This window comes from Scyliorhinus torazame, chromosome 2, assembly GCF_047496885.1.
Source record: "Scyliorhinus torazame isolate Kashiwa2021f chromosome 2, sScyTor2.1, whole genome shotgun sequence".
Lineage (NCBI taxonomy): Eukaryota > Metazoa > Chordata > Chondrichthyes > Carcharhiniformes > Scyliorhinidae > Scyliorhinus > Scyliorhinus torazame.
The window spans coordinates 83,769,465-83,784,455 of NC_092708.1; the positions used below are offsets into that span (position 1 = coordinate 83,769,465).

General features: G+C 50.0%; 1 protein-coding gene and 1 non-coding gene across 4 annotated transcripts in view; both read left to right on the plus strand.

The window, feature by feature from the left end:
* slc12a8 (solute carrier family 12 member 8) overlaps positions 1 to 14,991 on the plus strand; it is a 311,686-nt gene that overhangs the window by 213,856 nt on the left and 82,839 nt on the right. The window lies entirely within an intron of this gene.
* trnav-aac (transfer RNA valine (anticodon AAC)) lies at positions 9,762 to 9,834 on the plus strand. The gene has a single exon. It is a non-coding gene; the product is annotated as a tRNA-Val (tRNA).

Here is a 14,991-nt window from a genome sequence, read left to right on the forward strand (position 1 = left end):
TATAATGGTGGTATCCATGTCGATGATCTGGCACGTCTTGCAGAGATTGCCATGGCAGGGTTGTGTGGTGTCGTGGTCACTGTTCTGAAGGCTGGGTAGTTTGCTGCAAACAATGGTTTGTTTGAGGTTGCGCGGTTGTTTGAAGGCAAGTAGTGGGGGTGTGGGGATGACCTTGGCAAGATGTTCATCTTCATCGATGACGCGTTGAAGGCTGTGAAGAAGATGTCGTAGTTTCTCTGCTCTGGGAAAGTACTGGACGACGAAGGGTATTCTGTCGGTTGTGTCCCATGTTTGCCTTCTGAGGAGGTCGGTGCGGCTTTTTGCTGTGGCGCGTTGGAACTGTCGATCGATGAGACGAGCGCTATGTCCCGTTCGTACGAGGGAATCTTTCAACGTCTGTAGATGTCTGTTACGCTCCTCCTTGTCTGAGCAGATCCTGTGTATACGGAGAGCTTGTCCATAGGGGATGGCTTCTTTCATGTGTTTAGGGTGGAAACTGGAGAAGTGGAGCATCGTGAGGTTATCCGTGGGTTTGCGGTAAAGCGAAGTGCTGAGGCGACCGCCCTTGATGGAGACGAGTGTGTCCAAGAATGCAACTGATTTTGGAGAGTAGTCCATGGTGAGTCTGATGGTTGGATGGAACTTATTGATGCCATCGTGTAGTCGTTTCAGTGATTCTTCGCCGTGGGTTCAAAGGAAAAAAATGTCATCAATGTATCTGGTGTATAACGTCGGTTGAAGGTCCTGTGCAGGAGGAGGTTGACTTCACCTGCCTCATTGCTTCGCACCACAGTCCCCAACCTATTACCCTCCCCAACTCCTCCTCCCATTTACTCTTGTACCTCACCACTTGTGCCCCACCCTGCTCCCCCAACCAGCCATATATATCTCCAATTCTACCCTCCCCCAACTCATCTGGGAGTAGTGGTTGCTCCAACAGCGTGTACTCTGGCAGCTTGGGGAACATCCTCCATTCTTTCCACGCAAAGACCGGCACCTGCCCATACCTAAACTCACTGCTCCTTGGCAGGTCAAACCTCTCCCACAGCTCATCCAGTCCCACAAACTTCCCCTCCGAAAACAAGTCCCTAACCCTCTCGAACCCCGCCTTCCTCCATTTGCCATCCATCACCCCCTGGCTTGAGAGTCTTGAGTTGCAGGAAGCTATAGACGGAATGGTCAAATGGGCAGAAAAGTGGCAGATTGAATTTAATCCTGAAAAGTGTGAGGTGTTATACTTTGGAAGGAGCAATTTGTCAAGGAAATATTCAATAATGGCACCACACTGGGAAGTCCTTTCTTAAAAAAAATTTAGAGTACCCAATTCATATGTTTTTCCAATTCAGGGGCAATTTAGCGTGGCCAATCCACCTACACTGCACATCTTTGGGTTGTGGGGGCGAACACGGGGAGAATGTGCAAACTCCACACGGACAGTGACCCAGAGCTGGGATCGAACCTGGGACCTCGGCGCCATGAGGCCGCAGTGCTACCCACTGCGCATACTGGGAAGTCCTGAGGAACAAACAGACCGTGGCATTTGTAAATAGATCTCTGAAGGCAGAAGGCAAGTTAATAGGGTGAAAAAGGCATTTGGGACTGTAGCCACCTAAATTGGCCAGCTCCCGATTTAAAATGGCGAACGGCAAAGGCTGATGGGAAAGTCAGCCAACATAGACAGAAACCAGTAGCTGCAGGTTTGCTGTGCATTTGCCTCTGCAAAGGCCAGACAACACCGATACCAGTGACCATCAGCATAACAAAGTAGCAGCCATCTGCATACTGGTGAGCAATCCCCGGGAACAATAAGTAACATTTTGGACACACAAAGCAAAGCCAGACTCCTCGGCGGCAGCAGGAGCCAACACAAAGGAGGTGAACGAGCACCTCAAGACCGCCCATCGATCAGGGAACCGCTCCAGTATTGGAGAAATCGAACCAAGCGATTGGGACAAAGTCCAATCGCTTGGGACCAGGTACAACGTCTGCCCGAAAGGCGGGAAGCCCCTGGGGACTATAAGAGTTAAGCCCCAAGTTCAAATCGCTGTCTCTTCAGCTCTCTTCAGCCCTCTTCACCTCTGCATCCTGCCCGGGTCACCCAGCAACATGAACCAACATTGACCGTGACTGGTGCAGTGACCCCAAACAAAGTAAGTCTTAATTCAACGCTCGCTACGAGATAGGCGCTCCTAGCTACCAATCCGTACCAACTTTGAATCCCGCAGACTCAGAACCCGAACGAAAGGCCATTTGTTCCCCTGACCTGGTGGGCCAATTCCGAAGTTAAGTATAGGCCTGTTAGTTGTAGAAGTAGCTTAGACGTAGAATTTGTCATGGGTAGCGATTACTGTGTATAATAAATGTGCTTTGATTTGAATCTTACTAATCGGTGTATTGGGTTATTGATCATTACTCGGACTTGAACCTCATGGCGGTATCATAAAGATACCTGGCGACTCGAGAGCAAAGGTAATAAAACAGAGCAATTGAACCAAGCAGAAAATCAGCAACATTATTTGGCGACATCTGACGGGAACCGATCTAGAAGTGGCAAAACCACTCCGGGAGAACCCAAGAATTTGAATTAGAGATCCAATTGGGAACAGAAAACCACAAGCGTTCAAGCAGTTCTGATCAATACTCATAATTCGGAAGCGTGTGTATGCATGCGTAACTAACAGGGCGATAAGGTAAAGCTGATAGATTTTTTGTTGCGACTAAACTGTCGAGAGTTTGTACTTCGGAAAGTAGCGAAAGCTGTACCCGTATTTACAGCACCGCCTTAATACCCCTGTCCCAAATTTGAAGAGCAGCATTCGGATAGGAAAGATGGCAATGCAGGCAATGCAACGCCTCATGAACCCAGAGGAATTTGCGGTCGCAGCGACCAGCAGCAGTAGAGTGGGACAGTGTCCCATTTGGTTGGAAGAAATCAGGAAATATCTCAAAGGGAAAGGATGGCCCCTTTGGAATGAATTCTGTGACAACGAGGAATCAGGTCCCGGGAGTATAGGACATACTTGGTGGGAGAACCTGAGCGAGATCCACAAAAAGAGCTTCGGGAAAGCTCGCAAGCCGATGGCAATTGTGTCCTGCTTGGCACAATTGCGAGGCACAGAGGAGGTCGTTAGGACACTTCGGAAAGAAGTAGAAGGCATACATCGAACGAGTAAGGTCGATGTAAGCGATGTAGAGCGAGAGAATTTAGAATTGAGAAGGAAGTTGGCAGCAAAAGATGGAGAGGTGGAGGATGCCAAAGGGCTCACCAGTCTTGTCTGGCGCACTTAAGCAGCTTCCAGTCCCAGTATGAAAAGGCCTATCAGGACACGCAACGTGCAGTCCTGGTACGTGAAGAAACAGAAAAGCAGGTAGAAGCATTGCAGAGACAGTGTAGCGACCTAAAGGCAACGTTAAGAGCACTCCATGCTGCCACCACAGAGCAAAGCACGCTAGCTCAAGCAAAGTGCCGGAAGCAGATTGCAGAGCTGCAATCGCTGCTTTCAGTTCAGAAAGGCTTCCAGGAAACCTTTGGAGCAAAATTAGATCAGGAAGACGGCCCTGATTGGGAAGAATTGAATGAAACAGCGCAGAGATATGTTCAGGGAACATGTGTGCAGGGAAAGCCACAAAAGAGGAAAGCGCCCCAACCCCCCACAGAGCAGATATTTCACGCTCCAATGAACCCAGTAACCACCCGCCGCACAGCCATAGTGGACGATGCGGAATTTCTATACTCCACTCCCTTAACAGTGACCCAATTACAGGAAGCGTGCGATAAGATCACACCGTTCCTCCCCACCTCAGACCCCCACCATTTCTTTGCCACCGTAAAGCATCAGGCTACCATGTGCGGCCAGGATGAGCGAGAGCATGTAAAGCTCACAGTTTTAATTTTAGACCCTTCAGTAGCAGCAGCCCTTCCCGACCCACAGAATGTACGAGGAGGCACCCTTGCAGAAATGCATACCGCGATCCTGGATGCGATCGGGTATAACCGGGGTGACCCCGTAGATGGCCTCAACAAATGCAGGCAAAAGAAAGCCGAGCACCCCACAGCGTTTGCTGGATGCCTGTGGATCCACTTTGCAGCAGTCTTTGGAGACGTAGACCGTGCCCATTTGTCCCTAGACAACATGGCCAAATGGACCCGCACCCTTATCTCCCATGCCACAGAAACAGGACAGAAAGCTTGTGCGAATTATGATCCCTCAGAGGAGGCTCATAACGAGAAGTGGGTAGTAAAAAGATTGGCCCGCGCCTGGGAGCAATCTGTACAAAGCAAACCTGCAGTCAAAAGTCCCGAGGAAAAGCAGGCCGACGCAGATATACAGGCAGTAAAAACACACCAAAACCCCGCATGGGTAAATGAAGGAAAGAACAGCCCCCCACCCAAGTCACAGGAGTGTTACAACTGTGGACAGTTGGGACACTTCGCAAGAGAGTGCAATGCCCCTAGAAAGCCACAGAGAGCCCAGCAGATGGGCACACTGAGTAAGAAAAAGACAGAGCCCATTCATAGTGTTAGCGCCCGTTCAGATCAGACGGACCTGACCGGAACGGACTGACGGTGTACGGGCTCCCCCAGTTGGGTCTGCGACACCCTTTGGGATATGTCCGGACGACCGGTAGTTGCAGCGAAAATTCGGGGACAGCCCATCGAGTTTCTATGGGACACAGGAGGGTCCCGCACCACAATAAATTCCTCCACCCTGTTTCAAAAAGACACGTGGCCCACTACAGCCACCATCACCCTCAGCAGCTTTACAGGCCACTCACATCAGGGACACATCACAACCCCTGTACCCATTCAAATCGGCAACATCACCACCAAGCACCCCGTGGTTTTAGTCGACCTGCCCCACACATTCTGGGAATCGATTTCATGAATTACCACAATCTTTCATTTGATCCAGTCAACCAGTGTGTCTGAAAGATGGCAAAATCCGCAATAGCCCCCGCAACGCTCAACATAGGAGAATACGCGAACAAAATTAGCGCAGGAGGCAAATTTTGGTTCAACCCGACCACGCTTAGTACGGACAAGCAGGTTAGGGCAGTTCTGCAAAAGAACAGGGCAGCATTCGCGACCCACAAACACGACTGTGGATGGATGACTGGCTCCGTACAAATAACAGGACCGGACCCTAGACCCCAAAAACAAGATGGATTTCCCCAAGAGACAGAGGGAGAAATCTCAAAGGTAATAGAAAGCTTATTAACCTCCACTAATAATGCCCCGATTTGGCCAGTGAGAAAGCCCGATGGATCATGGCGACTGACCATTGATTACCGGGAACGCAACAAAATCACCCCCGCAGCAGCCCCCACAGTAGCAACAAGTCCCGAGACCATGCTCAAGCAGGGACTCAATTCCCGATTCTTTACGGTTTTGGATGTCAGTAATGGACTCTGGTCCATCCCATTGGCAAAAGCGTGCCAATACAAATTTGCCTTCACCTTTAAAAATCAGTAGTACACGCGGACATGCCTGCCACAAGGATTCCACAACTCCCCCTCCATTTTCCACCGACAGCTGGCAAATGGTTTAGCCAAATTCTCTCGCCCCGAATGTCTGGTCCAGTACGTAGACGACCTACTACTGCAGACAGACACCAAGGAAGAGCACATTGAGCTTCTGTCCGAACTCTTACACTCAATTGGTTGTAAAGTCAACCCCAAAAAGGCCCAGATTTTGGAAGATAAGGTGATATATTTAGGAACAATTATCACACATGGTAAACGCAAGATCGAGCATAAAAGGATTGACTCGATTGCTAAATTGCCCCTTCCCCAGAACGTTTCAGCCCTCCGGTCGTTCTTAGGACTGGTTGGCTACTGCCGAAACCACACTGACGGTTTCGCCAGCAAGGCAGCACCCCTCTCAGACCTCCTAAAGAAAGGAGCCCCCTGGGAATGGCTTCCGCAGCATCCGGATGCTGTGGATGCGTTGAAGCAAGCACTCATAGCAGCCCCCTCACTACAAGTTCCAGACCCGCTTTCCCCTTACGCTATAGAGGTAGCAACCACAGACCGCACCCTTTCAGCCGTGTTCCTCCAGGAACGGCACGAACAGTTAAGGCCCATAGCTTACGCCTCCAGAATTTTAGATGCTGTGGAGCAGGGATTTTCAACGTATGAGAGGCACCTGCTCGCAATATTCTGGGCAGTCCAGTATTTTCCGTATATTACCGGACTGTACCCCATCACAATTCTCACCGAGCACACCCCCACCCAACTTTTACTGGACGGACGACTCAAGGACGGTACAGTCAGTCAGATTAGAGCAGCTAGATGGACCCTTCTCTTGCAGGGACGGGACATCACTGTTAGACGGACAAAGACGCACACCTTTTTAGCCGACAACTTACAGTACCCCGGAACCCCCCATGAATGTGAAATGATCTCTCCATACCACAACACAGGCCCCTTTCTTGCTAAAACACCCCCCAGAAAGATAGGTAGTTCAACCCAGAGCCCCCAGCACACAGACACGTGTGAGCCCATAAAGATCTATGTGGATGGATCTTCCACAGTATTGGATGGGAAGCGCAAAACAGGTTGCGGTATTTATGTCGAGGACGCGCAGGGATGCGCCCTAGAGGAAATATCATTAAAACTTCCAGGCCACTTAGGCGCACAGGCAGCAGAGCTTGCGGCCACCGCATATATAGTGGAACACCCAGATTCCTTCCCCAGCCCAGCAGACATATACTCGGACAGCCTCTATGTCTGCAACAGCCTCACGGAATTCCTGCCCCTGTGGAAAGCAAGAGGATTTATTTCCGCAGACGGAAAACCCCTCCCCTCAACCCCATTGCTCCATCACATTTTAGAGAGCGCACAGAACAGGACTTTTGGGATAGTCAAAGTTCGAAGTCACCATCGCCCCCCCCCCCCCCCCCCCCCCCCCCCCCCCCCCCCCCCCCCCGCTTGGAAATGTAAAAGCCGACGCACTGGCTAAAGCAGGTTCCAGGCATGGATACTTTTGGACACCCCCCGAAAGCGCACCAGTGAATGCAGTTCAGGTCTCACAGACAAAGATGGAGGATCGAGTGGAGGCCCAGAAGCGGGTCAGCAATCTCAGGGAGATTTTAAAAGGAAAATATCCAGCTCCCTATGAGAGGTTCAAAAATGCTCTGACCACACATGACGGTGTGGTGTTAAAAGACACCCTTTATGTGGTTCCTGAACAGGACAGGAATCAACTGATTTGTTTGTTCCATGACGGTCATGGACATCAGGGAATCGATCCCACTACAGCCCACTTCAAGCAGCTTTGTTGGTGGCCGAATTTAAAGGATGATGTTAATCACTACATCGAGAATTGTCTTATCTGCAGGAATGGTTATAAATATGTACTCGTGGTGATAGACACGTTTACGAAATGGGTGGAAGCATTCCCAGCCAGAACAAACACTGCAAAAACCACAGCCAAGATTTTGACCCACCACACCTTTACAAGTTGGGGACTCCCCCGCAGCATTGAATCCGACCAAGGTTCCTATTTTACGGGACGTGTCATGCAGAACGTCCTCATGATATTTGGCATCACCCAAAAATTCCACATTGCATACCACCCACAGTCGAGTGGTATCGTGGAGCGCATGAATCGGACCCTAAAATCCACCCTCAGAAAAATGGTCCAGCAAAACAACACCACTTGGGACTCAGTCCTCCCTTTTGCGCTGATGTTTTTGCGCAATATAGTTTCAACTTCCACAGGTTACACCCCACACACCCTCATGACCGGACGCCCCATGAAAGGCACAGAATTTTTATTAGGTTTAGACTTGACCAGCCCCGAAGTGACGACCCTCACACACGAGAAAGCAGTAGAGCAATTAGTGGATAATGTTAAAACCGCTCAGCTAGCAGCCGCAGTAAAATTGGGCACCAGAAAGAAACAGAGCAAGGCTTGTTTCGACAAGACAGTGCATGCGACTGAGTACAGTGTAGGACAGCAAGTCATGCTCTCCGTATACAACGCCAGCACATTCCTGTCACCAAAGTACTCGGGTCCGTACTCCATTGCAGACAAAGTAAGCCCTTCCGTATACAAGATAAAGTATCCCAACGGAAAGACTGCGTATCAACCAGCTGAAGGCATATGGAGCACAGTCAAACCACTCGCACCACGTCATGCTCGACGCAGCACACCACACCCCGCCCACAGTCAACGTAACCCTACCATCCCCCAACACGGCCAGCCCAGCCATGGACTCGACCTCGACTCCACCCCCGAAATATACACTCCGTCCCGGAACGCCCACAGACTGCAGCAGCAGAGACAGCGACTGTGACTCGGACGATAGCCACAGCACGCCTCCCTACTATCCCCATGCAACAGGACCCACACCCAGCAAATCGGACCGCGATTCGAGTGATCCCTTCATGATTACTTTCCTAAACAAACCCCACCACCGACCTACCATGACGACCCCGATTCCGTCCCCACCCAACTAGACACCACCTATTGGCACAGAGACAACTCATACAGACTCGTCCGAAACGACGAGAGCGACCCCAAATCACACCATGCAGCCCTATCAACCTTAATACATTCAAGAGTTTGGCATCCGGGAGAAGATGACGACCTTAAGTCTGACTCCCAAAACGAGAACTCCTTTGCGACCCTGTTCGCAACCGATAACTGAGGTGTCCAGATGATGTTTTAAAAGGAACCGCTTGGGAGAAATGGTGTCCTTTCTGATGGAACCTGCAGCATGTTTTACGTTGTTTGTAAGTTTGTTAACTGTTGTTTGTCAGACCGCAAAATTTGTTTTCACGGCCCCACGCCTTTTCAGCAGAAACCTCTGAGGACTTGCCCACAGAGACTTGCTATTGGCCAGACGCTAGTTCAGAGGAACTAGTTTGTTTGCAGAGACTTGTTAAGGTCCCAGACGGCAGTTCAGCGGAACTTGTCTATCCACAGATACCACACCCCGTTCGTAACTGCCCTTCTGGTTCGAAGGTAGAACCACTACGGCAGCCCCCCACGATGACTACATTTCTTGCCCGTTCTTGTCGGTTGCTCAGGCAGTGGAGAAACGGCTTGGGACCCGCCCTGCCTGGGAACCCCCCCCTCTGGTCAGTTGGGGAGACACGGCATTGGTCACCGTCCTACCCGGGGACTCCATCCAACTCTTACCCGTCGCGGCCCATACGCACCTCATTTGGGAAATTTTAGTTCAAAAGGTTTTTTTTTTCAGGTAACCCTTAGGTTGCCAACCATATGCTATTTACATCCAGAAACATTTGGATGGTAAACCGCACAGTCTGCGAGACGGCTCGCATTGGTTCATTATTTGTAAGTGTGTCTTGTCCTTAAATTCGGTTTTTGGAAAAAAACAATTGAGGGAGTCACACATAGTGACCAATTATAAAGGAAGTAATTGGCACTAACGGACAGACAGACTATCGTACGAGATGTTAAACCAAGATAGTTACAGACACTATGCTTGTTTCCACAGAACTCCAGAAGCTCCAGGACCGGAGAAGAGAAAAGAAGGGAAAGAAGAAGCACCATGAGGGCTTCCTTCGGATGGTTCATCATCACAATGGACATTTGGTTGCGCCTGAACGCGAACCCCATGACCTAAAGCCCCCCAGCCGTTAATGTTTCACTTCCCCACAGTATCCAGAGCCCAGTCACCAGCGACACTGCACCATCTTGGTGTGACAGGTTTATAACCTGGTATTCCCTGTCCTACGTAATAGAATCCTTGCTGGTATTGGTGATACTCTGCTGCATCGTGCCAGTTGTTTCTGTAGTGTAGTGGTTATCACATTCGCCTAACACGTGAAAGGTCCCCGGTTCGAAACCGGGCAGAAACATCTCGTACTTCTACTCAGGGATGTACTTCTGAAGCTTTATAAAGCATTAGTTAGGCCCCATTTAGAATACTGTGAGCAATTTTGGGCCCCACTCCTCAGGAAGGACATACTGGCACTGGAGCGGGTCCAGCGGAGATTCACACGGATGATCCCAGGAATGGTAGGCCTAACATACGATGAACGTCTGAGGATCCTGGGATTATATTCATTGGAGTTTAGGAGGTTGAGGAGAGATCTAATAGAAACTTACAAGATAATGAATGGCTTAGATAGGGTGGATGTAGGGAAGTTGTTTCCATTAGCAGGGGAGACTAGGACCCGGGGGCACAGCCTTAGAATAAAAGGGAGTCACTTTAGAACAGAGATGAGGAGAAATTTCTTCAGCCAGAGAGTGGTGGGTCTGTGGAATTCATTGCCACAGAGGGCGGTGGAGGCCGGGAAGGTGAGTGTCTTTAAGACAGAAGTTGATAAATTCTTGATTTCTCAAGGAATTAAGGACTATGGAGAGAGAGCGGGTAAATGGAGTTGAAATCAGCCATGATTGAATGGTGGAGTGGACTCGATGGGCCGAATGGCCTTACTTCCGCTCCTATGTCTTATGGTCTTATGGACTATGCGTCTAAGAAAATGGAGAAGGAGAGCCTACCGCGCTCACACCCCGGTATATAGGATCAGGTCCCCTATTGTCGGATACGACCAGACCCCCGACCCCCGCGATCTATAATAAAGAGCATTCATTTGCAGTTTTATTGTAAATAAAGAAATGTAAAGAAATTTCATGAGCAATTGTACAATCCTGAGCTTGACTGCCAAGCCAGGAAAAATGTGTATACACTGCTATGATTTTGTTTCTTTGGTTGAGGAAGTTAGAGTGATGAAATGTTTATGTGTGTGTAGTGTATTAAGAATAGTTAGAGTTTCCCATTTTATTGTTTTGTAATGCATGTCCCTGTTTGACATAGCGCCCCTTAGAATTGTCAGTTAAAATTTTTTTGCATAGTTATGGTCAGTGTAGAGGCCATGAAAGAAGTGCTCACCAGGTCAGGGAATGGAAAGCAACGTAGTTATGTGATCCTTCACGCTTCGCGTTAGGATCACAAGGAGTGGGTGTAGCCACCTAAATTGGCCAGCTCCCAATTTAAAATGGCGAACGGCAAAGGCTGATGGGAAAGTCAACCAACATAGACAGAAACCAGTAGCTGCAGGTTTGCTGTGTATTTACCTCCGCAAAGACCAGACAACATCGATACCAGCGACCATCAGCATAACAAAGTAGCAGCCATCTGCATACTGATGAGCAATCCCCGGGAACAATAAGTAACATTTTGGACACACAAAGCAAAGCCAGACTCCTCGGCGGCAGCAGGAGTCAACACAAAGGAGGTGAACGAGCACCTCAAGACCGCCCATCGATCAGGGAACCGCTCCAGTATTGGAGAAATCGAACCAAGCGATTGGGACAAAGTCCAATCACTTGGGACCAGGTACAACGTCCGCCCGAAAGGCGGGAAGCCCCTGGGGACTATAAGAGTTAAGCCCCAAGTTCAAATCGCTCTCTCTTCAGCTCTCTTCACCTCTGCATCCTGTCCGGGTCACCCAGCAACACGAACCAACATTGACCGTGACCGGTGCAGTGACCCCCGAACAAAGTAAGTCTTAATTCAACGCTCGCTACGAGATAGGCGCTCCTAGCTACCAATCCGTACCAACTTCGAATCCCGCAGACTCAGAACCCGAACGAAAGGCCATTTGTTCCCCTGACCTGGTGGGCCAGTCCGAAGCGAAGTATAGGCCTGTTAGTTATAGAAGTAGCTTAGACATAGAATTTGTGCATGAGTAGCGATTACTGTGTATAATAAATGTGCTTTGATTTGAATCTTACTAATCGGTGTGTTGGGTTATTGATCATTACTCGGACTTGAACCTCGTGGCGGTATCATAAAGATACCTGGCGACTCGAGAGCAAAGGTAATAAAACAGAGCAATTGAACCAAGGAGAAAATCAGCAACAGGACACTTGCCTTTATTAATCGTGGCATAGGTTACAAAAGCAAAGAAGTCATGTTGGAGTTATATAGAACATTGGTGAGGCCACAGCTGGAGTACTGTGGGCAATTCTGGTCGGCACATTATCGGAAGGATGTGATTGCACTGGAGCGGTTGCAGAGACATTTCATCAGGTTGTTGTCTGGAATGGAACATTTAATTATGAAGAGAGGTTGGATAGGCTTGGATTGTTTTCGTTGCAGCAGAGAAGACTGAGGGGCGACCTGATCGAGGTGTACAAGATTATGAGGGACATGGACAGGGGGATAGGGAACAGCTGTTCCCTTTAGTTGACGGGTCGGTTACGAGGGGACACAAGTTCAAGGTGAGGGGCGAGAGGTTCAGGGGGATTTGAGGAAAAACCTTTTTACCCAGAGGGTGGTGACAGTCTGCAATGCACTGCCTGGGAGGGTGGTAGAGGAAGGTTGCCTCACATCCTTTAAAAAATACCTGGATGAGCACTTGGCACGTCTTAACATTCGAGGCTATGGGCTAAGTGCTGGCAAATGGGATTAGGATTGGCAGATCAGGTGCCTTTCATGCGGTGATGCAGACTCGATGGGCTGAAGGGCCTTTTCTGCACTGTATTTTTCTGTGATTCTGTGATACCCGGAAAAGGCCCTAAACACCTCCAACAGTCCCATGATCCTGCCCATACTCTCCAGCAGGTCCGACACAAACAACAGGTCGTCCACGTACAACGTCACCCGGTGCTCCCTGTCCCCCTCACAATCCTTCGCCACTCTGCAGACCCCTGAAGGGTCGTCACCAAGTGTTCATTGCCAACGCGAACGACAACGGCGAAAACAGGCACCCCGTCTCGTTCCCCTGTACAACTCAAAACCTGGTGAACTCATCTCGTTCGTCCGCAAGCTTGCCACCGAGGACACATACAACAGATGTACCCACACCACAAACTTCGGCCCAAACCTTCCCAGAATTTCAAACAGGTACCTCCACTTCATCTGATCAAAGGCCTTCTCTGCATCCATAGAAACAGTGTCAGCCCCCCTAACGGAATCATAACCACGTTTAACAGCCTCCTGATATTACTAGAGAGCTGCCTGCCCTTCACAAAACGCTTTTGATCTTCAGAAACCACCCCGTCGCACACCCCTTCCATCCTCCCCACCAACACCTTAGCCAATACTTTCACGTCCGTATTCAACAATGAGATGGGCCTGCACGACCCCTTCTTAGGAATCAGTGTAATCGACACCTGTGTCAGTGTGCCTGGTAACTCCCCCGTCTCCACCGCCTCACTAAACATCCCCAGCAAGTAAAGTGGCAACTCTTATAAAACTTCACAGGAAAGCCGTCCAGCCCCAGGATCTTCCCCGATTGCATTTTCCTGATACTGTCTATCACCTCCCTCGGCCTTAGTGGCCCCTCCAATGCCTGCCTCTTCTCTTCCTCCAACTCTGGTAACTCCAACTCGTCCAAAAAACGTCCCCTATCCCTCTCCTCTCCGCCCTGCTCGGCCTTATTCGACTTCTCATAATACTCCCTGGACATCTTGTTTATCCTCCCTGGCTCTGACACCACCTCCCCCTTCTCTGTCCGCACCCTTAGAATTTCCCTGGATGCCACCTGCCGCTGCAGCTGGTGGGCCAACATGTGGCTCGCCTTCTCTCCGTACTCACACTGCACCCCTCTCACCCTCCCACCACTTTGCCGATCATTTTTTTAAAAATATATATTTTATTGAAATTTTTTCAAACAAAATTTTTTCCCCCTTACAGAGCAAACATAACAGTAAAGAAATTTTAACAATACACAAATAACTAAACAACATAATCATTTAACATAAACTAAAACCTCCACCCCCCCCCCTCCCCCCTGGGTTGCTGCTGCAGGTCATCTGTCTTCCCTCTAACGTTCCTCTAGGTAGTCGAGAAATGGCTGCCACCACCCTTGAGCCGATCCTCTCAGGGCAAACTTTATCCGCTCCAGTTTAATGAACCCCGCCATATCGTTTACCCAGGCCTCCAGTCCGGGGGGTTTCGCCTCCTTCCACATGAGTAGAATCCTACGCCGGGCTACTAGGGACGCAAAGGCCACAATGTCGGCCTCTTTCGCCTCCTGCACTCCCGGCTCTTCCGCAACTCCAAATAGAGCTAGCCCCCAGCCTGGTTTGACCCGGGCCTTCACCACTTTAGAGATCACTCCCGTCACTCCCTTCCAATACCCCTCCAGTGCCGGGCACGACCAAAACATATGTGTGTGGTTTGCCGGGCTTCCGCCGCACCTCCCACACTTATCCTCCACTCCAAAGAACCTGCTCAATCTTGCTCCCGTTATGTGTGCTCTATGTAGCACCTTGAATTGAATCAGGCTAAGCCTGGCGCATGAGGAAGAGGAGTTTACCCTGCTTAGGGCATCAGCCCACATACTTTCCTCTATCTCCTCCCCTAGCTCTTCTTCCCACTTTCCTTTTAGTTCGCCCACCAACTCCTCCCCCTCTTCCCTCATCTCTCGGTATATCTCTGACACCTTGCCCTCTCCGACCCACACCCCCGAAAGCACTGTGTCCTGAATCCCCTGTGCCGGGAGCAGCGGAAATTCCCTCACCTGTTGTCTAGTGAACGCCCTCACCTGCATATATCTAAGGAAGTTTCCCCGGGGCAACTTATACTTTTCCTCCAATGCTCCCAAGCTCGCAAACGTCCCATCTATAAATAAATCTCCCACCCTCCTAACTCCCAACTGGTGCCAGCTCTGAAATCCTCCATCCATTCTTCCTGGGGCAAACCTATGGTTGTTTCTGATTGGGGACCCCACCAGGGCTCCCCGCACACCTCTCTGTCGCCTCCACTGTCCCCAGATATTCAATGTTGCCGCCACCACCGGGTTCGTGGTAAACCTTTTTGGTGAGAACGGTAGCGGCGCCGTCACCAGCGCCTCTAAGCTCGTCCCTTTACAGGACTTTCTCTCCAGTCTTTTCCACGCCGCTCCTTCTCCCTCCATCATCCATTTACGTATCATCGCCACATTGGCGGCCCAATAGTAATCGCCCAAATTCGGTAGCGCCAATCCTCCTCTGTCCCTGCTACGCTGTAGGAACCCCCTCCTTACTCTCGGGACTTTCCCTGCCCACATGAAGCTCGTGAT